Below are 15,404 nucleotides of genomic sequence, written 5' to 3' on the forward strand. Positions count from 1 at the left end.
TTGCGATTGATATGGGTAAAACTGAAAGTGGATGGAGAGACATGGGTGATAATTGGTGCCTATGCACCTGGTCATGAGAAGAAAGATCATGAGAGGAAGTGTTTGGGAGCAGCTGAGTTAGTTTGTTAATAGCTTTGATGCACAAGACCTGGTCATAGTGATGGGTGATTTGAATGCAAAGGTGAGTAATGTGGCAGTTGAGAGAATAATTAGTGTACATGGGATGCTCAGTGTTGTGAATGGAAATAGTGAAGAGCTTGTAGATTTGTGTGCTGAAAAAAGATTGGTGATTGTTGGGGTGAAGAGAGTGGTGAAAGTAAGTGAGCTTGGAAAGGAGACTTTTGTAAGGAAGTACCAGGAAAAACTGAGAACAGAATGGAAAAAGGTGAGAGCAAATGACATAACGGGAGTGGGGGAGGAATGGGATGTATTTAGGGAAGCACTGATGGCTTGCGCAAAAGATGCCTGTGCATGAGAAAGGAGGGAGGTGGGCAGATTAGAAAGGGTAGCAAGTGGTGGGATGAAGAAGTAAGACTGATAGTGAAAGAGCAGAAAGAGGCATTTGGATGATTTTTGCAGGGAAATAGTGTAAATGAATGGGAGATGTATAAAAGAAAGAGGCAAGAAGCCAAGAGAAAGGTGCAAGAGGTGAAAAAGTAGGCAAATGAGAATTGGGGTAAGAGTACCATTAAATTTTAGGAAGAATAAAAAGATGTTTTGGAAGGAGGTAAATACACTGCGTAAGACAAGAGAACAAATGGGAACATTGGTGAAGGGGGCTAATGGGAAAGTAATAACAAGTAGTGGTGAAGTGAGAAGGAGATGGAGTGAGTATTTTAAAGGTCTGTTGAATGTGTTTGATGAAAGAGTGGCAGATATAGGGTGTTTTGGTTGAGGTGGTGTGTGAAGAGAGAGGGGTCAGGGAGGATGGTTTGGTAAACAGAGAAGAGGTAGTGAAAGCTTTGTGGAAGATGAAAGCCGGCAAGGCAGCAGGTTTGGATGGTATTGCAATGGAATTTATCATAAAAGGGGTAACTGTGTTGTTAACTGGTTGGTGAGGATTTTCAATATGTATAGTTCATGGTGAAGTGCCAGACAATTGGCGGAATGCATGCATAGTGCCACTGTACAAAGGCAAAGGGGATAAAGGTGAGTGTTCAATTTTTTTTTTTTTTTTTTTTTCATACTTTGTCGCTGTGTCCCGCGTTTGCGAGGTAGCGCAAGGAAACAGACGAAAGAAATGGCCCAACCCTCCCCATACACATGTACATACACACGTCCACACACGCAAATATACATACCTACACAGCTTTCCATGGTTTACCCCGGACGCTTCACATGCCTTGATTCAATCCACTGACAGCACGTCAACCCCTGTATACCACATCGCTCCAATTCACTCTATTCCTTGCCCTCCTTTCACCCTCCTGCATGTTCAGGCCCCGATCACACAAAATCCTTTTCACTCCATCTTTCCACCTCCAATTTGGTCTCCCTCTTCTCCTCGTTCCCTCCACCTCCGACACATATATCCTCTTGGTCAATCTTTCCTCACTCATTCTCTCCATGTGCCCAAACCATTTCAAAACACCCTCTTCTGCTCTCTCAACCACGCTCTTTTTATTTCCACACATCTCTCTTACCCTTACGTTACTTACTCGATCAAACCACCTCACACCACACATTGTCCTCAAACATCTCATTTCCAGCACATCCATCCTCCTGCGCACAACTCTATCCATAGCCCACGCCTCGCAACCATACAACATTGTTGGAACCACTATTCCTTCAAACATACCCATTTTTGCTTTCCGGGATAATGTTCTCGACTTCCACACATTTTTCAAGGCTCCCAAAATTTTCGCCCCCTCCCCCACCCTATGATCCACTTCCGCTTCCATGGTTCCATCCGCTGACAGATCCACTCCCAGATATCTAAAACACTTCACTTCCTCCAGTTTTTCTCCATTCAAACTCACCTCCCAATTGACTTGACCCTCAACCCTACTGTACCTAATAACCTTGCTCTTATTCACATTTACTCTTAACTTTCTTCTTCCACACACTTTACCAAACTCCGTCACCAGCTTCTGCAGTTTCTCACATGAATCCGCCACCAGCGCTGTATCATCAGCGAACAACAACTGACTCACTTCCCAAGCTCTCTCATCCCCAACAGACCTCATACTTGCCCCTCTTTCCAAGACTCTTGCATTTACCTCCCTAACAACCCCATCCATAAACAAATTAAACAACCATGGAGACATCACACACCCCTGCCGCAAAACCTACATTCACTGAGAACCAATCACTTTCCTCTCTTCCTACACGTACACATGCCTTACATCCTCGATAAAAACTTTTCACTGCTTCTAACAACTTGCCTCCCACACCATATATTCTTAATACCTTCCACAGAGCATCTCTATCAACTCTATCATATGCCTTCTCCAGATCCATAAATGCTACATACAAATCCATTTGCTTTTCTAAGTATTTCTCACATACATTCTTCAAAGCAAACACCTGATCCACACATCCTCTCCCACTTCTGAAACCACACTGCTCTTCCCCAATCTGATGCTCTGTACAAATTACCTCTGTTCAAATTACAGAGGTATAAGTTTGTTAAGTATTCCTGGGAAAATATATGAGAGGGTACTGATTGAGAGGGCGAAGGCATGTACAGAGCATCAGATTGGGGAAGAGCAGTGTGGTTTCACAAGTGGTAGAGGATGTGTGGATCAGGTGTATGCTCTGAAGAATGTATGTGAGAAATACTTAGAAAAACAGATGGATTTGTATGTAGCATTTATGGATCTGGAGAAGTTATATGACAGAGATGATAGAAATGCTCTGTGGAAGGTATTAAGAGTATATGGTGTGGGAGGTAAGTTGCTAGAAGCAGTGAAAAGTTTTTATTAAAGGTGTAAGGCATGTGTATGAGTAGGAAGAGAGGAAAGTGATCAGTTCCTAGTAAATGTCGGTTTGCGGTACGGGTGTGTGATGTCTCCAAGGTTGTTTAATCTGTTTGTGGATGGGGTTGTTAGGGAGGTGAATGCAAGTTTTGGAGAGAGGGGCAAGTAAGCAGTCTGTTGTAGATGAGAGGGCTTGGGAAGTGAGTTGTTGTTCGCTGATGATACAGCAATGGTGGCTGATTCGGGTGAGAAACCGCAGAAGCTGGTTACTGAGAATGGTAAAGTGTGTGAAAGAAGAAAGCTGAGAGTAAATATAAATAAGAGTAAGTTTATCAGGTTCAGTAGGGTTGAGGGACAAGTTAACTGGAAGCTAAGTTTGACTGGAGAAAAACTGGACAAAGTGAAGTGTTTTAGATATCTGGGAGTGGATTTAGCAGCGGATGGAATCATGGAAGCAGAAGCTAGTCACAAGGCGGGGGAGGGGGCGAAGGTTCTGGGAGCGTTGAAGAATGTGTGGAAGGCGAGAGTGTTACCTCAGAGAGCAAAAATGGGTATGTTTGAAGGAATAGTAGTTCCAAAAATGTCATATGGTTGCAAAGCGTGGGCTATAGATAGAGTTGTACGGAGGAGGGTGGATGTGTTGGAAATGAGGTGTTTAAGGACAATATGTGGTGTGAGGAGGTTTGATTGAGTAAGTAATGAAAGGGTAAGACAGATGTGTGGTAATAAAAAGAGTGTGGTTAAGAGAGCAGAAGAGGGTGTATTGAAATGGTCTGGTGACATGGAGAGAATGAGCGAGGAAAGATTGACAAAGAGGATATATGTGTCAGAGGTGGAGGGAACGAGAAGTGGGAGACCAAATTGGAGGTGAAAGGATGGAGTGAAAAAGATTTTGAGCGATCAGGGCCTGAACATACAGGAAGGTGAAAGGTGCGCGAGGAAAAGAGCGAATTGGAACAATGTGACATACCAGGATCAACGTGCTGTCAATGGATTGAACCAGGGCATGTAAAGCGTCTGGGGTAAACAATGGAAAGTTTTGTGGGGCCTGGATGTGGAAAGGGAGCATTACACATGACAGTTAGAGACTGAGTCTAAACAAATGTGGCCTCTGTTGTCTTTTCCTGGCGCTACCTCACACGTGTGCAGCGGGAAGGGGGTGCCATTTCATGTGTGGCAGGGTCGCGACAGGAATGGATGAAGGTAGCAAGTATGAATAGGTACATGTGTATATATGTATATGTCTGTATACATTGAAATGTATAGGTATGTATATATACATGTGTGGGCGTGAATGTATATACATGTGTATGTGGATGGGTTGGGCCATTCTTTTGCCTGTTTCCTTGCGCTACCTCGCTGATGCAGGAGACAGCGACAAAGTATAAATAAAAAAAAAAAAAAAAAAAATTGAAGCATTAATGTGGTAAATCACTTTCACCAAAATTAATGTATTCTTAAATACACAAATGCTACTACTATCCTTACAAGATCGCATAAGACACAGATGAATTCCTCTGCATTATGTAACTTCATATATCCCCTATATTCACAGCATCTACTTTTTAATGCATAAATGCTTTTCCAAAGTAGATGGAAGCATTGAGAACAAACAATGATTTCATTGTACTTACACATTCTCTAGCCATCTAGCCCCAAAGACTATTGCACGGTTTACCTTGGTCCCTTCAATCAGCCCAATGACAGCATGTCATGCTTCCAGTATAACATAGCAATCCAATTAATTCTATCTCATGCATGCCTTTTAACCTCCTAAATGTTCTTAATGTACCCTGGATCAGCCCAATGACAGCATATCATGAATGCAGTATAACATGGCAATCCAAAATCATTGTATCTCCTGCATGCCTTTCAACTTCCTGAATGTTCATGCCTCAATATCCTAGTATCCTAAATGTTCAGGCATCAATATCCTGGTCTCCTTCAGCTCCAACCTTCTGTCTCATTCTACATTTCCCAACTACTCTTACTATCTCTACTTCTGATATGTATTCAGGTTTCTTCATTCATCCTCTCCATATATCTCCATATATCTAAACTATTTCAGCAAATCTTGGTCAATTCTCACAATCAGGAAAGGCTGCCCATCACACCTCATTCTTAAACTAATCAACCCAACACCACACACCATCCTTCAGCATTTAATTTCCAGCAAGTCCACCCTCTTCTTGTCTTCTGCACTTCAGGTATTAGACTCACATCCATATGACAATGTTAAGATTACCATATCTTCAAACAAACACATTTTTGCCCCAACAGACTGATCTCTCCTTCCATATTTTTCTTAATGCACCCATGATCTCAACACCCTCTCCCAACCCATGAGTCACTTTAGCTGTTAACATGACAATTTCCAAGTATCTAAAAAGCAATCCACTTTCATTAGGTCCTCTTCATTCAAACTTACTCAAACCATCGTCTTGCTTCCCTGCAACACATTATCTCACTTCCTTACTATTGTTCATATCTAATCTTCAATTTCTCCTTTCACACATTTTCCCAGATTCAAACACTAGCTTCTAGCATTTCCTTCTGGAGTCTACCACCAGAGCTGTCATTTGCAAATGCTTAAATCTCTATATTAGTCTTTCTCTCTGCCCAGTTCATGAACATATTAAACAACAATGGTGCCACCATACATCCTTGACATAAATCCACCTTCACCTGAAACCACTTAGCTTTCTTCCTTTCTTCACACATACACACTTAACTTTCCCAATCTAAAAATTCCTCGCTGTATCTACCAATTTTTCTCGCACAAATATTCGTAACAATTTCCACAAAGTATCTCTGTCAACCCTACCACACCTTTCTCCATATCCATAAATGCCATATTCAAATCCCTCTCCTTCACTAAGCATTTCTTAAACAAACTCTTCATAGAATATACATAATCCACACATCCTCTACCACTCCTGAAGCTGCACTGATCGTCTCCAGTCAGATGCTCAGTGCATGCCACAAACCTCTCAATCACCACCAAGTCCACATTTTTGGTGATGAAGATCTATTTTCCTGTCCATGAGTAGAGTTTTATATATTTATTATTATTATTTTGCTTTGTCGCTGTCTCCCGCGTTTGCGAGGTAGCGCAAGGAAACAGACGGAAGAAATGGCACAACCCACCCCCATACACAATGTACACACACACACGCCCATGCACTTAAATATACATACCTATACATCTCATTGTACACATATATATACACACACAGACACATACATATATACCCATGCACACAATTCACACTGCCCCTATTCATTCCCATCGCCACCTCGCCACACATGGAATACCATCCCCCTCCCCCCTCATGTGTGCCAGGTAGCACTAGGAAAAGACGACAAAGGCCCCATTCGTTCACACTCAGTCTCTAGCTGTCATGCAATAATGCCCGAAACCACAGTTCCCTTTCCACATCCAGGCCCCACACAACTTTCCATGGTTTACCCCAGATGGTTCACATGCTCTGATTCAGTCCCCTGGCAGCACGTCAACCCCGGTATACCACATCGCTCCAATTCACTCTATTCCTTGCCCGCCTTTCACCCTCCTGCATGTTCAGGCCCCGATCACACAAAATCTTTTTCACTCCATCTTTCCACCTCCAATTTGGTCTCCCTCTTCTCCTCGTTCCCTCCACCTCCGACACATATATCCTCTTGGTCAATCTTTCCTCACTCATTCTCTCCATGTGCCCAAACCACTTCAAAACACCCTCTTCTGCTCTCTCAACCACGCTCTTTTTATTTCCACACATCTCTCTTCCCCTTACGTTACTCACTCGATCAAACCACCTCACACCACACATTGTCCTCAAACATCTCATTTCCAGCACATCCATCCTCCTGCGCACAACTCTATCCATAGCCCACGCCTCGCAACCATACAATATTGTTGGAACCACTATTCCTTCAAACATACCCATTTTTGCTTTCCGAGATAATGTTCTCGACTTCCACACATTCTTCAAGGCCCCCAGAATTTTCGCCCCCTCCCCCACCCTATGATCCACTTCCGCTTCCATGGTTCCATCCGCTGCCAGATCCACCCCCAGATATCTAAAACACTTCACTTCCTCCAGTTTTTCTCCATTCAAACTCACCTCCCAATTGACTTGACCCTCAACTCTACTGTACCTAATAACCTTGCTCTTATTCACATTTACTCTTAACTTTCTTCTTCCACACACTTTACCAAACTCAGTCACCAGCTTCTGCAGTTTCTCACATGAATCAGCCACCAGCGCTGTACCATCAGCAAACAACAACTGACTCACTTCCCAAGCTCTCTCATCCCCAATAGACTTCATACTTGCCCCTCTTTCCAAAACTCTTGCATTTACCTCCCTAACAACCCCATCCATAAACAAATTAAACAACCATGGAGACATCACACACCCCTGCCGCAAACCTACATTCACTGAGAACCAATCACTTTCCTCTCTTCCTACACGACACATGCCTTACATCCTCGATAAAAACTTTCACTGCTTCTAACAACTTGCCTCCCACACCCATATATTCTTAATACCTTCCACAGAGCATCTCTATCAACTCTATCATATGCCTTCTCCAGATCCATAAATGCTACATACAAATCCATTTGCTTTTCTAAGTATTTCTCACATACATTCTTCAAAGCAAACACCTGATCCACACATCCTCTCCCACTTCTGAAACCACACTGCTCTTCCCCAATCTGTGCTCTGTACAAATACCTCTGTTCAAATTACAGAGGTATAAGTTTGTTAAGTATTCCTGGGAAAATATATGAGAGGGTACTGATTGAGAGGGCGAAGGCATGTACAGAGCATCAGATTGGGGAAGAGCAGTGTGGTTTCACAAGTGGTAGAGGATGTGTGGATCAGGTGTATGCTCTGAAGAATGTATGTGAGAAATACTTGGAAAAACAGATGGATTTGTATGTAGCATTTATGGATCTGGAGAAGTTATATGACAGAGATGATAGAAATGCTCTGTGGAAGGTATTAAGAGTATATGGTGTGGGAGGTAAGTTGCTAGAAGCAGTGAAAAGTTTTTATTAAAGGTGTAAGGCATGTGTATGAGTAGGAAGAGAGGAAAGTGATCAGTTCCTAGTAAATGTCGGTTTGCGGTACGGGTGTGTGATGTCTCCAAGGTTGTTTAATCTGTTTGTGGATGGGGTTGTTAGGGAGGTGAATGCAAGTTTTGGAGAGAGGGGCAAGTAAGCAGTCTGTTGTAGATGAGAGGGCTTGGGAAGTGAGTTGTTGTTCGCTGATGATACAGCAATGGTGGCTGATTCGGGTGAGAAACCGCAGAAGCTGGTTACTGAGAATGGTAAAGTGTGTGAAAGAAGAAAGCTGAGAGTAAATATAAATAAGAGTAAGTTTATTAGGTTCAGTAGGGTTGAGGGACAAGTTAACTGGAAGCTAAGTTTGACTGGAGAAAAACTGGACAAAGTGAAGTGTTTTAGATATCTGGGAGTGGATTTAGCAGCGGATGGAATCATGGAAGCAGAAGCTAGTCACAAGGTGGGGGAGGGGGCGAAGGTTCTGGGAGCGTTGAAGAATGTGTGGAAGGCGAGAGTGTTACCTCAGAGAGCAAAAATGGGTATGTTTGAAGGAATAGTAGTTCCAAAAATGTCATATGGTTGCGAAGCGTGGGCTATAGATAGAGTTGTACGGAGGAGGGTGGATGTGTTGGAAATGAGGTGTTTAAGGACAATATGTGGTGTGAGGAGGTTTGATTGAGTAAGTAATGAAAGGGTAAGACAGATGTGTGGTAATAAAAAGAGTGTGGTTAAGAGAGCAGAAGAGGGTGTATTGAAATGGTCTGGTGACATGGAGAGAATGAGCGAGGAAAGATTGACAAAGAGGATATATGTGTCAGAGGTGGAGGGAACGAGAAGTGGGAGACCAAATTGGAGGTGAAAGGATGGAGTGAAAAAGATTTTGAGCGATCAGGGCCTGAACATACAGGAAGGTGAAAGGTGCGCGAGGAAAAGAGCGAATTGGAACAATGTGACATACCAGGATCAACGTGCTGTCAATGGATTGAACCAGGGCATGTAAAGCGTCTGGGGTAAACAATGGAAAGTTTTGTGGGGCCTGGATGTGGAAAGGGAGCATTACACATGACAGTTAGAGACTGAGTCTAAACAAATGTGGCCTCTGTTGTCTTTTCCTGGCGCTACCTCACACGCGTGCAGCGGGAAGGGGGTGCCATTTCATGTGTGGCAGGGTCGCGACAGGAATGGATGAAGGTAGCAAGTATGAATAGGTACATGTGTATATATGTATATGTCTGTATACATTGAAATGTATAGGTATGTATATATACATGTGTGGGCGTGAATGTATATACATGTGTATGTGCATGGGTTGGGCCATTCTTTTGCCTGTTTCCTTGCGCTACCTCGCTGATGCAGGAGACAGCGACAAAGTATAAATAAAAAAAAAAAAAAAAAAAAAAATTGAAGCATTAATGTGGTAAATCACTTTCACCAAAATTAATGTATTCTTAAATACACAAATGCTACTACTATCCTTACAAGATCGCATAAGACACAGATGAATTCCTCTGCATTATGTAACTTCATATATCCCCTATATTCACAGCATCTACTTTTTAATGCATAAATGCTTTTCCAAAGTAGATGGAAGCATTGAGAACAAACAATGATTTCATTGTACTTACACATTCTCTAGCCATCTAGCCCCAAAGACTATTGCACGGTTTACCTTGGTCCCTTCAATCAGCCCAATGACAGCATGTCATGCTTCCAGTATAACATAGCAATCCAATTAATTCTATCTCATGCATGCCTTTTAACCTCCTAAATGTTCTTAATGTACCCTGGATCAGCCCAATGACAGCATATCATGCCTCCAGTATAACATGGCAATCCAAAATCATTGTATCTCCTGCATGCCTTTCAACTTCCTGAATGTTCATGCCTCAATATCCTAGTATCCTAAATGTTCAGGCATCAATATCCTGGTCTCCTTCAGCTCCAACCTTCTGTCTCATTCTACATTTCCCAACTACTCTTACTATCTCTACTTCTGATATGTATTCAGGTTTCTTCATTCATCCTCTCCATATATCTCCATATATCTAAACTATTTCAGCAAATCTTGGTCAATTCTCACAATCAGGAAAGGCTGCCCATCACACCTCATTCTTAAACTAATCAACCCAACACCACACATCATCCTTCAGCATTTAATTTCCAGCAAGTCCACCCTCTTCTTGTCTTCTGCACTTCAGGTATTAGACTCACATCCATATGACAATGTTAAGATTACCATATCTTCAAACAAACACATTTTTGCCCCAACAGACTGATCTCTCCTTCCATATTTTTCTTAATGCACCCATGATCTCAACACCCTCTCCCAACCCATGAGTCACTTTAGCTGTTAACATGACAATTTCCAAGTATCTAAAAAGCAATCCACTTTCATTAGGTCCTCTTCATTCAAACTTACTCAAACCATCGTCTTGCTTCCCTGCAACACATTATCTCACTTCCTTACTATTGTTCATATCTAATCTTCAATTTCTCCTTTCACACATTTTCCCAGATTCAAACACTAGCTTCTAGCATTTCCTTCTGGAGTCTACCACCAGAGCTGTCATTTGCAAATGCTTAAATCTCTATATTAGTCTTTCTCTCTGCCCAGTTCATGAACATATTAAACAACAATGGTGCCACCATACATCCTTGACATAAATCCACCTTCACCTGAAACCACTTAGCTTTCTTCCTTTCTTCACACATACACACTTAACTTTCCCAATCTAAAAATTCCTCACTGCATCTACCAATTTTTCTCGCACAAATATTCGTAACAATTTCCACAAAGTATCTCTGTCAACCCTACCACACCTTTCTCCATATCCATAAATGCCATATTCAAATCCCTCTCCTTCACTAAGCATTTCTTAAACAAACTCTTCATAGAATATACATAATCCACACATCCTCTACCACTCCTGAAGCTGCACTGATCGTCTCCAGTCAGATGCTCAGTGCATGCCACAAACCTCTCAATCACCACCAAGTCCACATTTTTGGTGATGAAGATCTATTTTCCTGTCCATGAGTAGAGTTTTATATATTTATTATTATTATTTTGCTTTGTCGCTGTCTCCCGCGTTTGCGAGGTAGCGCAAGGAAACAGACGGAAGAAATGGCACAACCCACCCCCATACACAATGTACACACACACACGCCCATGCACTTAAATATACATACCTATACATCTCATTGTACACACATATATACACACACAGACACATACATATATACCCATGCACACAATTCACACTGCCCCTATTCATTCCCATCGCCACCTCGCCACACATGGAATACCATCCCCCTCCCCCCTCATGTGTGCCAGGTAGCACTAGGAAAAGACGACAAAGGCCCCATTCGTTCACACTCAGTCTCTAGCTGTCATGCAATAATGCCCGAAACCACAGTTCCCTTTCCACATCCAGGCCCCACACAACTTTCCATGGTTTACCCCAGATGGTTCACATGCTCTGATTCAGTCCCCTGACAGCACGTCAACCCCGGTATACCACATCGCTCCAATTCACTCTATTCCTTGCCCGCCTTTCACCCTCCTGCATGTTCAGGCCCCGATCACACAAAATCTTTTTCACTCCATCTTTCCACCTCCAATTTGGTCTCCCTCTTCTCCTCGTTCCCTCCACCTCCAACACATATATCCTCTTGGTCAATCTTTCCTCACTCATTCTCTCCATGTGCCCAAACCACTTCAAAACACCCTCTTCTGCTCTCTCAACCACGCTCTTTTTATTTCCACACATCTCTCTTACCCTTACGTTACTCACTCGATCAAACCACCTCACACCACACATTGTCCTCAAACATCTCATTTCCAGCACATCCATCCTCCTGCGCACAACTCTATCCATAGCCCACGCCTCGCAACCATACAATATTGTTGGAACCACTATTCCTTCAAACATACCCATTTTTGCTTTCCGAGATAATGTTCTCGACTTCCACACATTCTTCAAGGCCCCCAGAATTTTCGCCCCCTCCCCCACCCTATGATCCACTTCCGCTTCCATGGTTCCATCCGCTGCCAGATCCACCCCCAGATATCTAAAACACTTCACTTCCTCCAGTTTTTCTCCATTCAAACTCACCTCCCAATTGACTTGACCCTCAACTCTACTGTACCTAATAACCTTGCTCTTATTCACATTTACTCTTAACTTTCTTCTTCCACACACTTTACCAAACTCAGTCACCAGCTTCTGCAGTTTCTCACATGAATCAGCCACCAGCGCTGTACCATCAGCGAACAACAACTGACTCACTTCCCAAGCTCTCTCATCCCCAATAGACTTCATACTTGCCCCTCTTTCCAAAACTCTTGCATTTACCTCCCTAACAACCCCATCCATAAACAAATTAAACAACCATGGAGACATCACACACCCCTGCCGCAAACCTACATTCACTGAGAACCAATCACTTTCCTCTCTTCCTACACGTACACATGCCTTACATCCTCGATAAAAACTTTTCACTGCTTCTAACAACTTTCCTCCCACACCATATATTCTTAATACCTTCCACAGAGCATCTCTATCAACTCTATCATATGCCTTCTCCAGATCCATAAATGCTACATACAAATCCATTTGCTTTTCTAAGTATTTCTCACATACATTCTTCAAAGCAAACACCTGATCGACATATATACATATATATATATATATATATATATATATATATATATATATATATATATACAAAAAAAAAAAAAAAAAAGCTCAAGGGTAAAGGGGAAGAGTGGCTTGGGAATGTCTTGGGAATAAAGTCAGGGGTTAGTTAGAGGACAAGAGCAAGGGAAGGAGTAGCATTACTCCTGAAGCAGGAGTGGTGGGAGTATGTGACAGAGTGTAAGAAAGTAAATTCTAGATTGATATGGGTAAAACTGCAAGCTGATGGAGAGAGATGGGTGATTATTGGTGCATATGCACCTGGGCATGAGAAGAAAGATCATGAGAGGCAAGTGTTTTGGGAGCAGCTGAATGAGTGTGTTAGTCGTTTTGATGCACAAGACTGGGTTATAGTGATGGGTGATTTGAATGCAAACGTGAGTAATGTGGCAGTTGAGGGAATAATTGGTATACATGGGGTGTTCAGTGTTGTAAATGGAAATGGTGAAAAGCTTGTGGATTTGTGTGCTGAGAAAGGGCTGGTGATTGGGAATACCTGGTTTAAAAAGAGATATACATAAGTATACGTATGTAAGTAGGAGAGATGGCCAGAGAGCATTATTGGATTACGTGTTAATTGATAGGCGTGCGAAAGAGAGACTTTTGGATGTTAATGTGCTGAGAGGTGCAACTGGAGGGATGTCTGATCATTATCTTGTGGAAGCGAAGGTGAAGAATTGTAGGGGTTTTCAGAAAAGAAGAGAGAATGTTGGGGTGAAGAGAGTGGTGAGATTAAGTGAGCTTGGGAAGGAGACTTGTGTGAGGAAGTACCAGGAAAGACTGAGTACAGAATGGAAAAAAGTGAGAACAAAGCAAGTAAGGGGAGTGGGGGAGGAATGGGATGTATTTAGGGAAGCAGTGATGGCTTGCGCAAAAGATGCTTGTGGCATGAAAAGCGTGGGAGGTGGGTTGATTAGAAAGGGTAACGAGTGGTGGGATGAAGAAGTAAGATTATTAGTGAAAGGGAAGAGAGAGGCATTTGGACGATTTTTGCAGGGAAAAAATGCAAATGAGTGGGAGATGTATAAAAGAAAGAGGCAAGAGGTCAAGAGAAAGGTGAAAAAGAGGGCAAATGAGAGTTGGGGTGAGAGAGTATCATAAAATTTTAGGGAGAATAAAAAGATGTTTTGGAAGGAGGTAAATAAAGTGCATAAGACAAGGGAGCAAATGGGAACTTCAGTGAAGGGGGCTAATGGGGAGGTGATAACAAGTAGTGGTGATGTGAGGAGATGGAGTGAGTATTTTGAAGGTTTGTTGAATGTGTTTGATGATAGAATGGCAGATATAGGGTGTTTTGGTCGAGGTGGTGTGCAAAGTGAGAGGGTTAGGGAAAATGATTTGGTAAACAGAGAAGAGGTAGTAAAAGCTTTACAGAAGATGAGAGCCAGCAAGGCAGCAGGTTTGGATGGTATTGAAGTGTAATTTATTAAAAAAGGGGTGACTGTATTGTTGACTGGTTGGTAAGGTTATTTATTTAATATATGTATGATTCACGGTGAGGTGCCTGAGGATTGGCGGAATGCTTGCATAGTGCCATTGTACAAAGGCAAAGGGGATAAGAGTGAGTGCTCAAATTACAGAGGTATAAGTTTGTTGAGTATTCCTGGGAAATTATATGGCAGGGGATTGATTGAGAGGGTGAAGGCATGTACAGAGCATCAGATTGGGGAAGAGCAGTGTGGTTTCAGAAGTGGTAGAGGATGTGTGATCAGGTGTTTGCTTTGAAGAATGTATGTGAGAAATACTTAGAAAAGCAAATGGATTTGTATGTAGCATTTATGGATCTGGAGAAGGCATATGATAGAGTTGATAGAGATGCTCTGTGGAAGGTTCTTAATTTAAGAATATATGGTGTGGGAGGCAAGTTGTTAGAAGCAGTGAAAAGTTTTTATCGACGATGTAAGGCATGTGTACGTGTAGGAAGTGAGGAAAGTGATTGGTTCTCAGTGAATGTAGAGTTGTGGCAGGGGTGTGTGATGTCTCCATGGTTGTTTAATTTGTTTATGGATGGGGTTGTTAGGGAGCTGAATGCAAGAGTTTTGGAAAGAGGGGCAAGTATGCAGTCAGTTGTGGATGAGAGAGCTTGGGAAGTAAGTTGTTGTTCGCTGATGATACAGCGCTAGTGGCTGATTCATGTGAGAAACTGCAGAAGTTGGTGACTGAGTTTGGTAAAGTGTGTGAAAGAAGAAAGTTAAGAGTAAATGTGAATAAGAGCAAGGTTATTAGGTACAGTAGGGTTGACGGTCAAGTCAACTGGGAGGTAAGTTTGAATGGAGAAAAACTGGAAGAAGTAAAGTGTTTTAGATATCTGGGAGTAGATCTGGCAGCGGATGGAACCATGGAAGTGGAAGTGAATCATAGGGTGGGGGGAGGGGGCGAAAATTCTGGGAGCCTTGAAGAATGTTTGGAAGTCGAGAAAATTATCTCGGAAAGCAAAAATAGGTATGTTTGAAGGAATAGTGGTTCCAACAATGTTGTACGGCTGCGAGGCATGGGCTATGAATAGAATTGTGCGCAGGAGGGTGGATGTGCTGGAAATGAGATGTTTGAGGACAATATGTGATGTAAGGTGGTTTGATCGAGTAAGTGGTTTGATCGAGTAAGTAATGTAAGGGTAAGAGAGATAGTTGGAAATAAAGAGGATGGTTGAGAGAGCAGAAGAGGGTGTTTTGAAATGGTTTGGGCACATGGAGAGAATGAGTGAGGAAAGACTGACCA

General features: G+C 42.4%; 1 protein-coding gene across 1 annotated transcript in view; it reads right to left on the bottom strand.

Annotated features, from left to right (window-relative positions):
• LOC139765068 (poly [ADP-ribose] polymerase 2-like) overlaps nucleotides 1-15,404 on the bottom strand; it is a 47,462-nt gene that overhangs the window by 13,495 nt on the left and 18,563 nt on the right. The window lies entirely within an intron of this gene.

The sequence above is a fragment of the Panulirus ornatus genome, chromosome 52 (genome assembly GCF_036320965.1).
Source record: "Panulirus ornatus isolate Po-2019 chromosome 52, ASM3632096v1, whole genome shotgun sequence".
Lineage (NCBI taxonomy): Eukaryota > Metazoa > Arthropoda > Malacostraca > Decapoda > Palinuridae > Panulirus > Panulirus ornatus.